Raw genomic sequence first — 19,932 nt, 5'->3', positions numbered from 1 at the left:
GTACAACACTCGTGACTCGAGTGAGTCACAAATTCGGAATCCGGTTTTCCGATTTTTACACCGCCTTATCACTTTTTCAATAAATCACAAGCATCATGGTGATAAGGTCCCCATTCAGAATATGTTTTATTTATGGACTCTTATTACCCTGGGAGTTTGTTGTGATTTACCTTATATGTTGGCGAGATTCATGGGGAGGAAAGCGGTCAATTCTAGGCCCGGGAGCCCGATTACAGGGGGGCATTTGGTTACTCGCCTGGCTAGGTCATATCATATTTTGACCCATGACTTTGTGAGGAATCTTACTCGATTCCCGGAAACAGACTTGACCATTCAAGTCTTGGGTGTTATGTGAGCGGTGGTGAATATCGGGGGTCGTTTTGTTATACCGCCGATAGAGGACGAGCAAGAGGAGGCGCAACCAGGACAACAACCACCAGCCAGACCGCGGCGTTGGAATGTGCGGGCTAGAGGTGAAGTCGAGAGAGAGCGTGTTGCTTCGCAGTATGTGCAGGGAGTGCCTACCGACCCTTTTCAGAGTCAGGTGGGAACGTATTTGGATAATCTACGGGGGCATGCCATTTACCATACCCAGCTTACTGAGGGTATTTATTCGCATCTGGGTGTGACCCGACCACCTTCTATGCCACCTCAGTATCCTTATTTTCCGACGTGGGAGGAGCTATGGCGTCCGCAGAATGACGGGGCAGGGCCAAGTGGAGCACAAGATCAAGATGATGATTGATTTTATTTCTTTTCATTTTATTTTGTTTTTTTAGTTTGTTTTTATGTTTGAATTTGGTGTGTAATGTAAACCATTCTTAAACTATGATGTTACTTTTTTTCTTTCTTTTGGGTTGTTCCATTTTTCAGATTAGCATTGGAATTCTAAGGAGCATAAAAGGTTAACTTTCGAGTCGTGTTTGTCTAGTCAAGGAAGCTTAGAGTCGTGAGTTGGAACCCACAATTCAAGATAAGTGTGGGGTATATTAGGAGAGAGGTTACAGTTGGGAACTATATTTGCATAGAATCGTCTGAAACCAGTTAGCCATTGGTCAAAGTTGCTAGAGTAAATAAAACAAATAAGCCATTTTCTGCTGATGCCCAGTTTCCACGACGTGGAATCCTTACGCCACGTCGTGGCGTTCTTGCAGTTTGAAGAAATTCAGCATTTTGGTGTTCGCGCTTTCATCCCATATCACGACGTGTTCCAGATTATCATTGCCCACATTTTTTTCGTACAAATACCCACTTTGAAGAATTGAAGTTTCGAGTTATGTTCGTGGTTTATTTACGTATTCAACCAGTTCTACAACAAGTTTCTATTTTTGGAAGTCCAAATGCACGTTTTCCACACTTTTGGAGATGCTCACGCCACTATCCCAGGGGAGTCTGTTCCTTTTTCTCCCTTTTCTTTAATTTTGATTTATTTTTATGAATACAATGAGGGCATTGTATGAAATAAGTGTGGGGTGGGGGTAGAAAAAGTAAAAATTTGCTAGATAATCATAGAATTTGATAGTAAAAAATTGAAAATTTTGAATTTTTAATAATTAAATCTAGTAATAATAATTTGAGCTATAATTGCTAGTATTATGTGGAATGATTCGATGAAAGTTCAAATGTTTAGTTGAGCCAATATACGCAATAGTGCATTTGTGGCCTCCCTTATTTTAGTGAAATCATGGAACAAAAACACAACCCCACTTGGTTTAAGGGATGCAATATGTTTAGCAGCCTAAACCTGAAATGTATCCAGGAAAATTATTACCATTAACCAAGAAAGGTTGAGGTTGAGCGCCTCTGCTTAAGCATGTAGGTTTTGAGTGAAAAAAAAAAGTGAGGTACATGTATAAAAAAAAAAGAGAGAGAGAGAATTACGAGAAAAGTGTGAAGAATTTTGGAGCAAATAAAGTGAAGATCAAAAGATCAAAATTCCAAGAAATTCAAAAGTTGAAGATACCAGAAATCAAATCAAATAAGGTGGTGAATTCAAAGAAATCAAAGATCAAATGTCAAAGAAGTGAAGAATTCCGAAAGAGCTCCATAGTGGTATCGATGATTGTAATTCTAGATTATGTATGCTTAGGTTGCTCAACTAAAAATACCTTGAGGATAAGGAGGTTTTCTGAGGATGGATTCGGAGGGTTGCATAAAATGAGCATTGTTCAGAAAAAGTGGGCGAGTGTTTATGAAGATTGTGAGTATTTAAAGTATGGGGGGTACTTTAGGAAAATTTTAGACACAAAAGCATGCGTTGAGGTCTTGGCATAATGGCTGAACTAGAGTCGGATTGTTCTGTGTGGTGTTAGTAATTAAGAATTAAGTTTAAATTTGCTTGAGGGCAAGCAAAGCCTAAGTGTGGGGTATTTTGATATTGCCATATTTATACTTATTTTTAGGCAATATTTAAGTACATTTTTATTAATAAATTGATAATATGTTTAGAATAATGATACTTATGACTTTAAATTGTTATTTTCAGTCAATATAAAGGCTTTTCGAAGAGAGGGACCAAAAGTGCCAAAATGTGGAACATGGGAGGCTTGAAAGACAAGAAAATAATAAATTCACGATAAACACTCAATTCACGACGTGGCGATGAAGCCCACGACGTGGCACGGGTGTTCCAGAAGATAGACATCGCGACGTGGAGGATTTCCTTGAAGGATACGGATTGCTTGAAGCCCACGACATGGCGTAGGTTTTTGAGGATTATATAAGTCCTCCTGATTATTACGAAAAAGAGAAGCTTTTGGCAGAAGGAAAGAGTTCCAGGAGTCAATTCAGAGCGAAAGAAGGGTTCTGGAAGAAGGTTTTCAACACCAAAAAGAATAGAGGTTTATATTTTAGTTAAATAAGAACATGTCTTTCATTATTTTTAGCCGTGTTGGTTTAGTTGATATGATGAGCAACTGAATCTAGCTACTCTTGTTTAGCTAGATGAAGCTTTAAACTTATGAATAGTTATATGTTTATGGATTAAGTTTAGTTGGTAAAAATTGCTTGTGTTTGATTTTTATAACCTAGCATGCTATTATTTGTTTGTCTAATTGCTTGACTGCATGTTCTGTGTAGCTTAGTGACCATTAAACTGCATGAACCTGTTTACCTAATGATTTAGTGAACATTGAATTGTTATAGCTAGGATTGACCAATCTTAGTTAGTAATTAGAATAAATAAAGCTTAGCTATGTTAGAGAACGTGTATTGTGATCATAATTGTGTTTATACAACAAATCTTACATAACATATTTACATTCATAATTAGTTCGGTGTTTAATCATGTGTGAACATACATGGTTTGACATGAATTAGTTAATTATTGGTAAGTTAGAACTAAATTACTAATACAACTAAAAAAACCAACTTAATAATCCGTAATCATTAGCTAGCCATAAGGGAGAAGTGGATTCGAACTAAACAAGAGTGTGTTTTTATTTATTGAATTTGGTTTAAGTTCATCTGATATTGTAAAACCAGATAAAACCCCTTTTAAACTTGTTAATAAATTAGGTTAATTTAATAGTAAGTAAATTAATTAGTAACACCGTTCCCTGTGATCGACACCCGACTTACCCAAGCTATACTGTAATCTGACTAGGTACACTGCCTATAAGTGCATAGTTAGTTAAGTTTGTTAGGTTATAAATATTAAAATTAGTGGGTACTTTTGTGCACATTAATATGTATATGTGATAGTAGTAGAGTTCGGTTGTTTGGACCGAAGGATAGGTCAGACACCCCAGATATGTCTGACAGTATGTGATGATATGTTTATATGCTGGCATGGTATAATAGTCCCCAAGTTCGGTCGTTAGGACCAAAGGGTAGATCGGACACCCCAGATATGTCTGATAATATGTTATGTTATGATACATGTGATAGTAGCAGTAGGGGGTGAAATAGTCCCTGAGGATCGGTTGTTAGGACCGATGGGTAGTCAGCACCCCAGAAAGGCTTGACATGGGTAGTCAGTACCCCAGAACGGCTTGACACGGGTAGGTCGGCACCCCAGAATTGCCCGACGGTGTTTATGATATATAATTGTATGGTATGTGGTAATAGGGGGGAACTCACTAAGCTTCGTGCTTACAGTTTTCAGTTTTGGTTTCAGGTACCTCTTCTTCGAAAGGGAAGGACACGGCACGGTAGCGGTACATCACACACACGCTTTGTATTCCGCACTATGGGATCCTTTTGGGGTTTTGTACTCTGATAGTATTATGTTTTACGAAATGGTTTCCAGACAAACAACATCTTTTATGAAATGTCATGATCCGTGAATGTTTTATTTATAATGTTTTGCAAATGGTATGTTTTAAAAATGAAATTTTTGGCTCGTATTTTTGAGACGTTACACAACTCGTCGAGTCCATCACTTAAACCCTACGTCCCGTCCCGCTTCTACTCGGCGAGTTGTTCCTTCAACTCGGCGAGTCCAAGACCAAAAATGCAAAATACTTAGAAAGAAATACGTACCAAGACCCAGGTGCTACATATATGATCCCTTGTGACTCTTGCCGCACTTACCACAAGTGTTGCCCTTCTGGCCCCCAGCTTTCGCATCAGCGGGTTTAGCTCGCTTCGTCGTCGGCTATGACTCCACCGGTCTACAATCCCTCCCCTGGGACTCTCCCTCCTCCCTGGTCTGCAACTCAAGCTCGATCTACCTCCGCCTGCCATTGGTATGAAGCTCAGCCGATGTCCTATACAACGAGTTCGCCACGAACTCCCATATGTCCCTCCTCAGTATGGTTAGATATTGGTTCACACGTGCCTGCTCAGTAGACACGTGCTCAGGGCAAAAAAACGCCCTCTCATGGAACATCCTCAAATTCCCAGTCACGGTTTTTGTCTTCTGCTTGAGATACAGAAACTCCTGGGCCAACCGTTCCTTCTCCACCTGGGGAACATACTCGTCTCGAAACAACTGAGTAAACCTCTCCCACGTCACTGCAACATGGTCTGCAGGAGTAAAACTGATCGACACAAACTTCCACAAGTCCTTTACTCCCAAACGAAGTTGGTTCAGCGCAAACCGAACTCTCAAGTGCTCTAAGCACAAACATGTATAAAAGTATCCCTCAATGTCGGAGATCCATCTCATAGAAGCAATAGGATCCTGTGTCCTATCAAACTCTGGTGGCTTCGTGTTTCTGAATTCCCAGAACAACAACGAGTCACCTCCATGTGGTCTAGCAATGGTAGCAGCTGTAGTGGCCGCAGCATCAGCGACCTCAGTAACAGCGGCATACCGCTCATCAAATGTCTCAATCAGGGTGGTCTCAATAGACCAAAACATATCTGGTATTGCCTCTCGAATAGTTGCAGCCACCTCCTCATGGATGATCCTGTGAATCTTCTTGTCACCAGCACTACTGCTCTCGGGGTTGTGGCCTGTACCCACCATGATGTCTCTAAAACACAGCACAAAATCATCAGAGACTCGCTTGAGCATACTCACACTCGATTTCCCGCCCCTACATGCTCCTTAGTACCCTAAGGATTCTTACTTGGGCTGCATACAGATCCGTTGTTTTTAGTAGTGCGGGCCCAATACTACCTTCCACACCAACCTGCAGTCACCCCAAGTCCTCCTCGTAGGATCCCAATTTACACATACTCTATCTCTCACAAATAATAGGCTACTCTCTCAGCAGACCCCTCATATGCTCATCTAGGTACCTCTCTAGATTATTACTCGACTCAAAACTCTTTCTAAGTGATTCCTGGTAAATACTCCTACTCAACACATACTCAAGGCAACCACAAATAGCAGCAACTCCTAGGCTAAGGCATCACAAATCAGGCAACACTAGCCCTAAATATCAAATACCCATCCTATCATCTAGCACACATCCCTAACATCTCATAAATATCTCATAACACAAATAAGTAAGGGTATTTTGGAAAATCACCGTTCGGGCTCTGGCTGATTGTACACACTACTCCAACTCGATTCCTCTTAAAACTCTTGCTCGTTTTTAGGAAAATCAGTTCCTTTGAAATTTTTTCTCAAATCCTCAATTTGAGTCCAGACACACCCGAAAGTATATCTGAATCCCTCAAACCAAGGCTCTGATACCAACTAGTAACACCGTAAATTTTCAAACAAATTTTTCCTTTTAGAAATCACGTAATTCTCATAACATAGTTCACAAACCCCAATTAACAATGTTTTCAAAAGAACACATATTCAGCAAATATTTTAAACACAATCCAGGATCCTCAAAATGTAACTCTGTTTCGTCTGTACAATCAAGTCGACGCCTTCCCGTGGTCCTGATAAGTGCCTGAAACACATAACATGGTAAGCACGAAGCTTAGTAAGTTCCCCAAAATACCACACATAACTCGTTAGCCTCTCATGGCTATACACAAATAAGACCCTCCGGTCAGTGTGTCTCAGTGGAACCCATCGGTCCCACAACTCGGGTAGACCCTTCGGTCCTAACTCAGTAAGCTCAGAATAATACACATCATAAATCACAAAGACATAATGCAGGATGTCATAATACACAATCATAAGATCCTCCGGTCACACAAAGGTTACCACTCTAGGTAGGTATAGTGAGAAGACTCACCTCGTAAGCAAGCAAGGAAACTAAATACCCCTCGAACAGTCTAATCCCCGCCTACATGTAATAAGCATCTCTAATTAACACCTAAAGATCACAACTCTAAGTAAACTCATGTTAGTCCCTCTTTAATCTCTTGGGATGGGTAAAAGACCATTTTACCCCTCCATGACCTCCGTCCCTCAAGTTTAACCAAACCCTAAAGTCAACAGAAGTCAACACTCAAGTTAACAGTCCATGTTGATCCAACTCGTCGAGTGCATCTATGCGACTCGTCGAGTCCCTTCGGTTCCTCAGAACCCCCATGAAGGTCCAACTCAACTTGCCGAGTTACAGCGTGTTCATACTCAACGGGACAAACTCTATCTGACTCGTTGAGTCAGCTCATCGACTCGTCGAGTCCCTTATGTCGAATTCTCATTCAGATGTTTTAAGGCAGAACTAATACCCCATACTTCGGATCTATCTTCCTAAGGCTCGAATATCACATAAAGCTGCAAGCTTTATGTGCATGCATGGCATATTAGGCTCATAATGCCAATACAAGCTCCAACAAGGGTTAGATGCACAAGAGCTTGCCTCCAGCTTAATAAAGCTCGGGTCTTTGGACTCACAAGGCTCCCTACAGTCCATATCTGAGGTTTCCACCTCAAGCCATGCTCAAATGACTTAATGACACAAGATGGATGGGAGAAAACCCTAAAAACTCTGTCACACCCCAAAACCAATGGCGGAAACGTTCCGGGGCGTAGGATGTCATGTATAGAATCACAACCAATGAATAACAGCAATCATAGCAACACAACCATTACAGTGCATACTTAGGTAAAAAAACGTTTACATCTGTTTTGAAACTTAGTTTGAATTACATCCAATAGTTTTGCATTGTAAAAAAAACTTAAAAACTCTAAATGCTTCGGTTCCTCGAAAGTCCAGCAAGTACCTGTCTACTGATTTCCTGAGAATACAAACAGTTTGAAAAATATCAGCATAAAGCTGGTGAGTTCATAAGCAGTAATTTGTAATGAAAACTTATTGATGAGCGAGCCTAAATGATTATGTAGTTTCAAGAAAATTATATATTTTTTTAGTGAAAAACATAGTGTGATCAATTTTGTATACAACCATGAATGTTCGTTTCTGAAAAACCGTATAGATATGCAAAATACTACTTCATGTGACTAGCTAAAGCTAATCATGAAGTATACGTATTTAAATGTAAAACCGTAGCATAAACGATTCGGTTTTTAAAAACCCTGGCTCGGCCAGTATGCATAGTGTGTTTAGTTCTATTTGGTATAAATAAAACTACTGAAGAAAACCAGGTTGGTAAACTATCGGTGATTTATACATAATGTGAGTCGTATAACCATGCTTGATATGACTAGAGACCTTCCCAACGTTATTCAGGCGTTGACGTTAAATGACATTTGTACATCTTAGGCGTGCCCGCCAAACCGTAGCTAACAGTCCAGATGTGGGATTGTCAGTCCCGAATAGATCTATTCACAAACCTCAAGCTCTCCCTCCAGGAGACTCTGGTTATACAGTGGTAGGATTTATCCCTGTACACCTAAGGGTACAGTAATGAAGTAGCACCTCACAGTATCGTACAATCTAGTTTACAAGTAAAGCAGTAGCGTTCTACCGTAATGGAAATCCGAGTGTAAACCACGTATAATGATGAATTACAGTTATGAAAAATCATGGTTAAAACAATGATATAAACTGTAAATAGTTTCTGTTCCAGTGCATATGTTTAGTAGAGAAAGTTTTCATGCTTGATAAGTTCTTAGAGAGATTCCCAACTATACCGATTATAGTTGTATGAATAATGAAGCGAATATTGAATCCGTAAAAACTATGCAATTTTCGTGAAAACGTCTCTTATGCTCGACATAGTACAAAAGGGAAATAAAGTATGAAATTTCGTATAAGTTTTATGTATATTCCTGAAAACATTTATGTTTAGCTTATAAGAAAAACATTTATGTTTAGCTTGTATTCCCCCCCCCCCCCCCCTGAAAACCTTAAAAATACGGAAAAATGTAGGGGTTTGAACTCACCAGCTTTATGCTGATATTTTTCAAACTGCTTGTATTCTCAGGAAATCAGTAGACAGGTACTTGCTGGACTTTCGAGGAACCGAAGCATTTAGAGTTTTTAAGTTTTTTTTACAATGCAAAACTATTGGATGTAATTCAAACTAAGTTTCAAAACAGATGTAAACGTTTTTTTACCTAAGTATTCACTATAATGGATGTGTTGCTATGATTGTTGTTATTCATTGGTTGTGATGCTATACATGACGTCCTCCGCCCCGGAACGTTTCCGCCATCGGTTTCGGGGTGTGACAAATTGGTATCAGAGCCCATGTTTATAGCGAACTAGTATACCGAACCTTACGTGGTATACAACTATAAACACTAAGGGGCCTAAGTGCTCTACGCTAAAAGTATACTTTCAAAATATAAGTATTTTTATAAGAAGTATACGAGCATGCGTACATTACAGGATTCGTGTCGCTAGTAGGACAGAACAAAAGTATTTTGGATGCTGGAACGCTACGGTTAAACATGGGCAGTTATGTAATCATGTTTATGGTGAATATAGCCTGATCAACTATATTCAGCCGAGACATGACCAACATGTGTTTGGGGGTGACTGTGGTGCTACAGCAGGCCTAAAACTTACCAAAATCATCTCACATAAAAACTATAGGAGTATTTTCGCTAGAGCCAAACTTAGTACGTGGAGTATTGCTACCTCTCCTTCCTTAAGCGATAACTTACTGTGTTAGTAACCTTTCTATGATTATCGCTGGGTAGAATACTTTCATTATCAGGATGAGATACATTTTTGTTCCTTTATGTATATCTCGAGGACTTACCATCCTCTTCTTCTTGATTGTTTCTAGTACAAGATGCCTCCCCGATCAAGACCCATCAAAAGGAACAACAATACTCCGCCACCACCACCACCACCTCCTCAATTCAACCCTGTCATGTTTTAGGCAGCAGTCACCGCCGCCGTGACTGCAGCAATGGCACAAGTAAACGCCAGAGGAGATGGAGGTGGAACCGACCCACAGAGACAAGATGGAAGTCAGGGACATCAGAAAGAGTGTTCCTACAAGGACTTCAGGACTGCGAAACCCAAGTCCTTCAATGGAAATGGAGGTGTCATCGCCCTGACTCGATGGTTCGAGAAGATCGAATCCTGTTGGATTAGTGTTTAAGTCCATAACTATTTTTGTATGTACTTGACCCGATGGTGCATGGTCCTTTTGGGTTGCCTTCACCAAAGCAACTTGATAGGATGAATTATGGAGAGAAAGGATTAAATATGATTTATTAATATATTATGAGAATAATATATTAAAGAAGAAATCATATTGTTTAATTAATATTAGTCAATAATTAATTGGTAATTAGTTTTGTGACTAAAAGAGATTAATTAAACTTAAGGGACTGGAATTGTAATTATAAGATAATTGCAATTTGGGCCATGGATTGTCTTAAATCAAGAGGTGGACGAATTCTATGGGGAAACCCATAAGAATTTCGTCCATGGGCTTGATTAAAGGAGTCTATGGGTTGCTTAGGGCTTAAGCAACCAAATTAGGGTTTCCTTGTTAGATAACCCTAATAGCCTCACTATAAATAGAACCCTTAAGGCTAAAAAACGTGAGGAACTTCTTTTCTAGGGTTAGAACACGTTTTGGGCAGCCTCCATCCTCTCTCCTCTTCATCCTCTTGCTTATAGTGTTTGTGAACCATTAGAGGAGTGACACTTGTGACTCTAAGCCTTCCAAAGTCAATTCAAAGGAGGAATTGGGATTGTTATTGCTACATAACAATCAAGGTAATATCTTAAACCTAATTATATGTTAATATTGATTTCCATATGCTAGAATTAGGGTTTATAGTCTTGGATTCAAAGCATGTACAATAGAGAAACCTAGATCCAAGCATTAGGGTTTGTATGAGCACATAGGATGTCTTATGACCAAAACCCATCAGTGGTATCAGAGCCTAGACTGGTTTCTATTGTATTGATGCTTGATATGTTGAAAAAAAATTCGATTTTTTGGTTTCTGGAGGCTGGACTCGCCAAGTCCATGCAGACTCGACGAGTCCAAGCTTGACTCGACGAGTCAACTCGTCAGACGGAGGGTATTTCGCGATTTCTTGCTATTTTTGCTTATGGATTGTTACCTTATCATATTAGATCAATATAAATCCGATTTTTTTTTATATATATGACTATATTTTTGATCTAATTGAAGATATTTATCAATTAATAAGATAATTGTTTCCTTATGTGATAAATGATTAATTATTTTGACTAAATTGATAAATTGTTTTGCAAGAAATCATTAAATAAATCAAATATGGATAATTATGTAATTAAATGTTAATTTAGATTATTTTTTATTTGATCCTTGTGCTTTGAAAAGTTTCATATTTTCCCCTTTAGGTTTTATAGTTTAAATTTTAACCCAAAAGTTTTGTTGTTTTGAAATTTAAATAGTTGAAACCTTAATGTTTTGAAAAAGGTTCAAAATTTGCCCTCAAGTTTTGGAATTTAAATTTTGATTAAATGGTTTAATTTTGATGTATATTTAAATTCTAAACCCTAATGTGTTGAAATGTTTCAAAACTTGCCCTCAAGTTTTCGAATTTAAAATTTGATTAAAAGTTTAATTAGGAATGTTAAATTCTAAAACTAGTATAGTTTTGAAAAAGTTCAAATCACACCCTTATGGTTTTATTGATTAATTAAGGTGTATAATTAAAAGAGGTTTAATAAATCCATAAAAAGTTTAGGTTTACAATTTAAGTGAATTAAAAGTATGATTGTTAAATTGAACCACCTAATATTTTAAAAGTGTAAAATACACCCTATACTATATATAACATTAAAAGTCTAACATTATATATATGTATGAGTAAAAGTCAGTCTTACCGTTAGTAGGCCTCATTCACGAAGCTGGTCTATAAGGGGTGTTTAAGGAAATTGCCTATAAAATGGCGATTGAATGGGTATCCACTCTTACCCACCGCACTCTTGACTAGTGGAGGGTCGTTAGCCGAACGGGTAGGATAGGAGAAAACCTTCCATTATAAGTATAATGAATTATTAAAGTAACTAAATGTTTTCATAAAATTCCCAATCTTAGTTACTTAGGCAAAAGTGAATTGATACAATTCCATGAAATTACACTTTGTGCCCTTGCGAAGATGTTAGTGGAGCGTGTGTGGTTTACCGGCACACTAAATGGTTCTAAGCAAAGGTAACAAAGGGTGACTCAATGTTTGTCATAGTTCGGTGGAGCGTGTGTGGTTTACCGGCACATCGAATAGGTGATTGTAACATGTGAGGGCACCATGTAAGTTTGCATGGTTATTCACACCCGCTTTGTGATCCTCGGCATCCCAGTCACAAACAAGAGGGGCATATCGAGATTAAACATGCCATTGAAAGTTCAATGAATCTCAAAGGATCTAGGAGATTTCATAGATTTAAAACATAAATTTCTTTTTCGTTTTTCATGGTGGAAAGTAGTGAATCGTTATTCACTTACCTTCAAATATTCTGCAATTAGGGTTACGGCATCCCTCTCCCGAGTTGTAGAATATTGTGTTGGGTCCTAGCCTTAGTATCTCATTTGGGTGATTTACTAAGGACTCAATCTATCAACTAACTTGAATTCGTTTTCTCCCGTTTTGTAGATGTCAAAGTTTGACAACTATGGTCTTCTCAAATCCCGTGGAACAAGCATTCCACGTGAAGATGATATTCCACGATTCGATCGAGGAACAAGAGATCATACTTCACTTCCTCCTCCTCCTCCAATTATTCTCCCTAACCCACAAGTTCGAATGCTTGAAAAGTTCAAGATCACTCAAGCCCTTTTGGCAAGTAAACATAAAGAAGGAAAGCCGGTGTGTGCACACGTCATAGGGATGAAGTCACACATTGATAGGTTAAGAATGTTGGGATCCGTTGTCTATGAGGAAATAGTTGTTGATTGGGTGCTTCAGTCACTTCCTAACTCATATAGTGAGTTCGTAAGAGAGTACTATATGATGAACCGCGACGTGACCCTTATAGATCTCACCTATATGTTTATTGCTGCTGAATCAGCAATGGTTTGGCGCAATAGAAAAGCAAAGTTGAATGGTGAATCTGCCTTCAAGACCTCTATGGATATAGACAATAGCAACGAAAGACATGCTATGATCGAAAAGTTTGATCATAAGAGAAAGGCAATGTCTGAAGTAGTTCCATGTGCTGTTCCAAAAGAGTCGATTTGTTTTATTGCCAAGAGAAGGGGCATTGGATACGAAGCTGCCATATTTACCTAAGAGATCTAAGAGATGGGAGAGTCGAAACGTATGGCTCTAATTTAGGTAAAATCCATTGACTAACTCTTTTAAGCTTCTATTCTAGATTCTTAATACATAATGTGATAAGATTACAATTGATGTTTTGTAAGATCGAAGAATAAAAAGGAAGCTTAAAGGAAGAAGTGAGCAGAATCTAACCGTGAAGGAATGGATTTTGATCGCATTTCTCGAAGATTAGATTCTTGAGCTACTACTTAGAGTTAGAATTAGATTGCTAAGAAAGATGTATTAGCATAGTTTTTCAATGAATTGCATTGTAAGGACAAATTTTTCCGCAATAAAATAAATTTTGATTTTATAATATTTATTTATCCTTGCAATGGCGTATATGAAAAATTGATGTTTGAATATTAGCAATAATGGATTTGGTTCTTGTTATGTTATTTATGGAAAGTCGAGAATTTACCAAATAGGGAGAGTTTCTCATCGCCCAAGTTTCAATTGGACAGAAATTTGGAATCATGCAACTTGGTTGCACGATGAATGAGAAATTTCATATTTGGAAATTAGAGTAATTCGTTGACAAGGTGTCAAGTGAAGGACTAGGAGATCGAGCACACAAAGTTGCGTGTTGATCAAGTCCACCATAAGAGTAACACTGATATTCGTCATGATTCACTAAAGGTTTGGTAAATACGATTATACTTACAAGATTAAGTGTAATTCTGAATTGATTGAAAATGTTTAAATCAATAGCAGAACGAATAAGAAGAATCAAGTAGGCAGAAAGATAAAAGTTTCTCCATTCTAAGAAGATGGGAAAGTACCTTTTATGCTTTTTGATAGGTCTTAATGATTAAGAACCATATCTCAATTGATCCTCTAAATGAGTCTTAGTACAATTGAATGTCTAAGAAGAGGAATCAAAAATTGAAGAAATGGTTAAAATCAATAAGTCAATCATACTTCGTTCCAATAACAAGTCTTAAAGTTAAGATTGTGACATCGAGTGAAAAGTAAGGTTTATAACATTCATCAACTGTGGAAAGTTGTGATGTCTTGGATAAGACAAAGACCAACTAGGACCAATTTATGAAGTGTTTTGATAAAAGCTACACTAACTCTTGAATATTTGTTTGTCAAGAAATGGTTATTGACAAGAGAATCTTATATGTCAAGGAGTAAGTGGGAGTCTTAATGGTCTTGAAAGGTTTCAAGAACAAATCAAATAAACCTTATCGATCATCACTAGCACACGAGTTGAGGTTTACAACCTATCGTGATGACATTATTTTGTTTCTGTGCCAATCCAATCGAGTTAATTATGCATGTGAGTTCTATGAGTTCTCATTTTGAACGCATAAAAGGCAAAACACCTTAATCAATGAAAGGTACATTGATAGGAAAAGGTGAGCTGCTTAACTACTTGGAAGACGTGGTAGGCAGCTGTGCTACCATAAGGCAAGAAATCAAGATTTAGAAAGTTCGGTCCATATGAGGTTGAATTTGTCGTAAACCTTGGTTTTAACAAATTCACATGGATAGGAACACATACACCATTTAAATCTAGGTGTCATAAGATTTCCTCCTTCATGAAAATGATTGTGAGGAAATGCTTTCACTAAGAAAGATTTTAAGAAGATAGTGATTGTAAAATTGCATTCTCGAATTCGATTATGGTTACGGTATCCCTTTCCATAATTTGAATTGTGAGGTTTGGCAATTAGTCTTAAGTGTTTAGACACACATATGAACTATCGAAGGCAAAGGTGTATAAGTTCAAGAAGCCTTGATAAAAGATTATCAAAGCACTAAGTATTAGAAACATGAACTTAAGAAATTCAATTAGCATTGTTTTTCTGAAAGTTAAGATGTTTATGAATACATGTCGAAGCTAGTGGGAGCATAAGTGTTATGTTTTATAATAATCATCATGATAGTGGGAACATAAATGTTATGATTGTATGATTATTAAGGCACGTATTGCAAGTTGGCAATATTAATTATAGAAAACAAGAGTTATACCTTGCAAACTCGTAAGGGTTGTAAAGTTGTTTTGCTATAATTAAGGGAGAGAATATTATGCTTCATTTCAAATCTAAAGGTCTTGGTTGAGAAATGTTAATAAATTTAGTCAAGGGTACATAGTGTGTTCTTAAAATTTCGATTATGATTACGGCATTCCTCTTCACAATTCGAATTTTGAGAACATAGCAAATAAAACATTATGCGTCATGTCCCATACGCTTCGGGTATAGGATCGATTGCAAATGCTTTAATGTTTGACCATTCTAAAATTTTCCAAATGTCGAGCACATTTAGAGGGAAAAAGGACTAGAATCGGTTTAGACTAAATAATTAAACAACTATCAAAGGACAATCCAAGTTCGACGAGGATTGGTCGCTTGTGAGTAGTTGGAAGTATAGTATTGGAAAATATGGAAATGTTTCCATATTAGATGGACCATATCGACATCATTACGAATAGATAAGATTCTATTAAGAATGAGTTATCATATGGAACATATGGAAGTGTGTCCATATTGGGAATTGAATATTGAGAAATCTATGATTAGATTAGAAACTTCTATGCAAAAGGATGTTCAAAGAATGTACTTTGAGTGAGAGACATCACGTCTATGGAATTGTCTTGTAACAATCTCCGATAGAGGACTTTGTAATATCATTGGCAATAGTCTTTGTGACTTTGGTGCAGTGACATTACGAAAGGATAAGTTGCATAGAATGTTAGAATCTAGCATATTTTATAAGTAACAAGAATTTTATATTCTTAAACTTATGAAAAATGGATTTGGAGTTGTGAAATGAGAATGATTGGAAATGTGTCCAATGTGATCTATTTCACAAAGTAAGAACCATAGGTAAACATTGTGTGCATGCTAGGAGCATGAGACAAGTGTAATAATTCAAGTAAAAAGTTGATTAATCGAAACGACAAATAATGAGTAATCAATGTCGTGATAAATAAAAGGTGTTTTATTTATGCTCAAAGGTTTGAGGCCATATGGGATTAGTATTATTCTTGTGTTTCACATTTGCATGTTTTGACTTCCAGAATAATTGAGTTTATTAAGAATAATCGAATTATTCAAACGGGCCACAGTCGTTCATATGTTGGAAGTAGATATGAATGAAGACTGTCGTGAATTGGTGTGTGGATTGTCTAAAGTGTATTAGACATAAGCAAATGTTTGCTGCAATGTTCATGAGTGCTTATGAATGTGATTTGAGCATTGGATTAAACCCACGCTCACTTGGATCACTCCATGAAATTGTATCACGAGTGATTAGTGAGACGATAATATCTTATATTCTTGAAACCGAGATGTGTGAGTTGTATCTTGCAAATCGGTTGCACATTGATAATATGTAAACGCACTAGTAACTTGGTTTTATAAAACATATTGTTGTGTGTGATTCGGTAAGTGAGTGCAAGCAAGCATTGTATCAAAGTTTATCCGTTACTTTTATCCAAAGTAGGATAAAAGCAATATCTTTGGGCCCCTCGATGATTTAGTGATGACAAACGTAAATGCTCGGCCGGGCTAGGGCTAATTTGATTTGTTCAATTAGTCAATCGTCATAAATCAGGAAATCAAGATATAGTACAAAGAGAATGATTAGAAATCATGTCTCATATGATATCTAGAATGGAGGAATATATGATCCCTTATCTAAGGACACGCGTATCTGATAGGATCAGAGTTGACAGCGGCTTTAGAAAGCTACGATTGCAGATCAGGATCTGAAGTCATACGCATAATAGTTATTAGACTTATGCAAGTGGGAGACTGTTGGATTAGTGTCTAAGTCCATAACTATTTTGGTATGTACTTGACCCGATGGTGCATGGTCCTTTTGGGTTGCCTTCACCAAAGCAACTTGATCGGATGAATTATGGAGAGAAAGGATTAAATATGATTTATTAATATATTATGAGAATAATATATTAAAGGAGAAATCATATTGTTTAATTAATATTACTCAACAATTAATTGGTAATTAGTTTTGTGACTAAAAGAGATTAATTAAACTTAAGGGACTGGAATTGTAATTATAAGATAATTGCAATTTGGGCCATGGATTGTCTTAAATCAAGAGGTGGACGAATTCTATGGGGAAACCCATAAGAATTTCGTCCATGGGCTTGATTAAAGGAGTCTATGGGTTGCTTAGGGCTTAAGCAACCAAATTAGGGTTTCCTTGTTAGATAACCCTAATAGCCTCACTATAAATAGAACCCTTAAGGCTAAAAAACGTGAGGAACTTCTTTTCTAGGGTTAGAACACGTTTTGGGCAGCCTCCATCCTCTCTCCTCTTCATCCTCTTGCTTATAGTGTTTGTGAACCATTAGAGGAGTGACACTTGTGACTCTAAGCCTTCCAAAGTCAATTCAAAGGAGGAATTGGGATTGTTATTGCTACATAACAATCAAGGTAATATCTTAAACCTAATTATATGTTAATATTGATTTCCATATGCTAGAATTAGGGTTTATAGTCTTGGATTCAAAGCATGTACAATAGAGAAACCTAGATCCAAGCATTAGGGTTTGTATGAGCACATAGGATGTCTTATGACCAAAACCCATCAAATCCATCTTCAAAATTTATGTCTGTTCTGAAGCCAACAAGGTGAAGTTTGCCGCTTGCACCTTCACTGACAGAGCCTTGACCTGGTGGAATGGTCGAGTCAAAACCCTAACCCTGCCAGTGGCTAATGCCATGGGTTGGGAAAGGCTTAAGGAGCTCATGCTAGCAGAGTACTGCCCGAGGGGCGAAGTGCAAAAGTTGGAGCACGAACTCTAGAACATGAAGATGAAGGGTTCCGACATCGCTGCTTACACTGCTAGATTTTGTGATCTAGCGCTTCTCTGTCCGGGAATGGTCACCCCGGAAAGCAAGAAAATCGAGAGGTACATCTGGGGACTGACGCAACCCACCAAAGGAAATGTCTTGGCTTCTAGGCCAACTATGTTTGAAAGCGCCAAGGATCTGGCATAAACTCAAATCGATCATGGAATCGATCTGGATGAAGTGACAACTGTCCCTGGACCCTAAAAGGATAGCGGTGAGAAGAAGAAGAAGTCTGGCAATAAGCGAAAGGGTCAGTCTTCGCAGGAGCCCTCCAAGAAACAACAAATAGTGGCAGTTCATGTTGTTACTGCTCCTGCTGATGTTCCGACCACCCAATCCCCTATAGGTGGTTATGCTGGAAAACTGCCTTTGTGCACCAAGTGTAACTTCCATCATCACGGGCCCTGCCGTGATTTGATCTGCAACAACTGTGGGAAGAAGGGGCACACAGCTCGATACTGCAAGACACCGGCTCAACCAACCAACCAGACTCCAGGAGCGGGCGCTGGTCAAACTTGTTATGGATGTGGAGAGGCTAGGAACTACAGGAGAAACTACCCCAAGGCAACAACTGGTGGCAATATAGGGAGAGTTTTGGCTATGGGTCAGAATGAAGCAGTTTCTGATCCTACCGTTGTTACGGGTACGTTCCTCCTTGACAACTCTTATGCATGCCTTCTCTTCGATTCTGGTGCGGAGAGGAGTTTTGTTAGTCATTCATTTAAGCACCTAATCAAATGTAAATCCCAACCTCTAACCGAAACATTTACCGTCGAGATGGCTAACGGAAAGAAGGACAGTACTAACGACATATTCGTAGGTTGCACTCTTACTCTAGACAATTATTCTTTTCCAATCGATCTTATGCCTGTGTCCATCAAGAGCTTCGACGTCATTATCGGCATGGACTGGTTAAGCTCCAGTCATGCTGATATTCTTTGCTTCGATAAATCTATCCACCTGATGTCTTCCCTGAAGATCTCCCAGGAATCCCTCCCGAGCGTCAAGTGGAGTTCCATATCGACTTGATCCTCAGAGCTACGCCTGTAGCTAAATCTCCATACCGTTTAGCGCCAGCAGAAATGCAAGAATTATCCAGTCAGCTCAATGAATTGATCAACAAAGGATTCGTAAGGCCAAGTTCCTCACCCTGGGGAGCTCCGATCTTATTTGTGAAAAAGAAGGATGGATCCTTTCGGATGTGCATTGACTACCAAGAGCTGAATAAGCTGACCATCAAGAACCGATATCCTTTACCCAGAATCGACAATCTCTTCGACCAACTTCAGGGAGCCATTTATTTCTCAAAGATCGATTTAAGATTAGGGTACCATCAGTTGCGAGTTCACAAGAATGATGTGCCCAAGACAGCATTCTGAACTCACTATGGACACTACGAGTTTGTACTAATGCCCTTTGGTCTGACTAACGCACCGGCAGCATTCATGGACCTGATGAATCGGGTGTGCCGCCCTTTCTTAGACAGGTTCGTGATTGTGTTCATCGACGATATACTTGTCTATTCGCGGAGTGAAGATGATCATAAACAACACTTGAGGCAGGTGTTGGAAACATTAAGGGCGGAAAAGCTATACGCAAAATTTTCGAAATGTGAGTTCTGGATCAGGAGGGTGAATTTCCTTGGTCATGTGATTAGCAAAGAAGGCATACACATGGAACCATCCAAGATCAAAGCGATTGAGAACTGGTCTGCACCAAAGACACCCACAGAAATCCGGCAATTCTTGGGTCTCGCGGGCTACTATCGCAAATTCATCCAAAACTTCTCCAGAATCACTAAGCCTTTAACTACCCTGACACAAAAGGTTGTAACCTTCAGTTGGGGAGTCAAGCAAGACACTCCATTTCAAACATTGAAGCAGGCCCTATGCAGCGCACCTATCTTGTCCCTGCCCGAAGGGACGAAAGACTTCATGGTCTACTGCGATGCATCCAATCAGGGCCTAGGTTGTGTGCTCATGCAACGAGGAAAGGTTATCGCCTATACCTCGAGGCAGTTGAAAACACATGAGGTCAATTACACAACTCATGATTTGGAGTTGGGAGCAGTGGTCTTCGCGTTAAAGATCTGGAGACAATATCTCTATGGAACCTAGTGCA

This window comes from Lactuca serriola, chromosome 8 (genome assembly GCF_051521515.1).
Source record: "Lactuca serriola cultivar US96UC23 chromosome 8, Lser_US96UC23_V15, whole genome shotgun sequence".
In the NCBI taxonomy this organism is placed as follows: Eukaryota; Viridiplantae; Streptophyta; class Magnoliopsida; order Asterales; family Asteraceae; genus Lactuca; species Lactuca serriola.
This window is presented reverse-complemented; position numbering follows the sequence as displayed.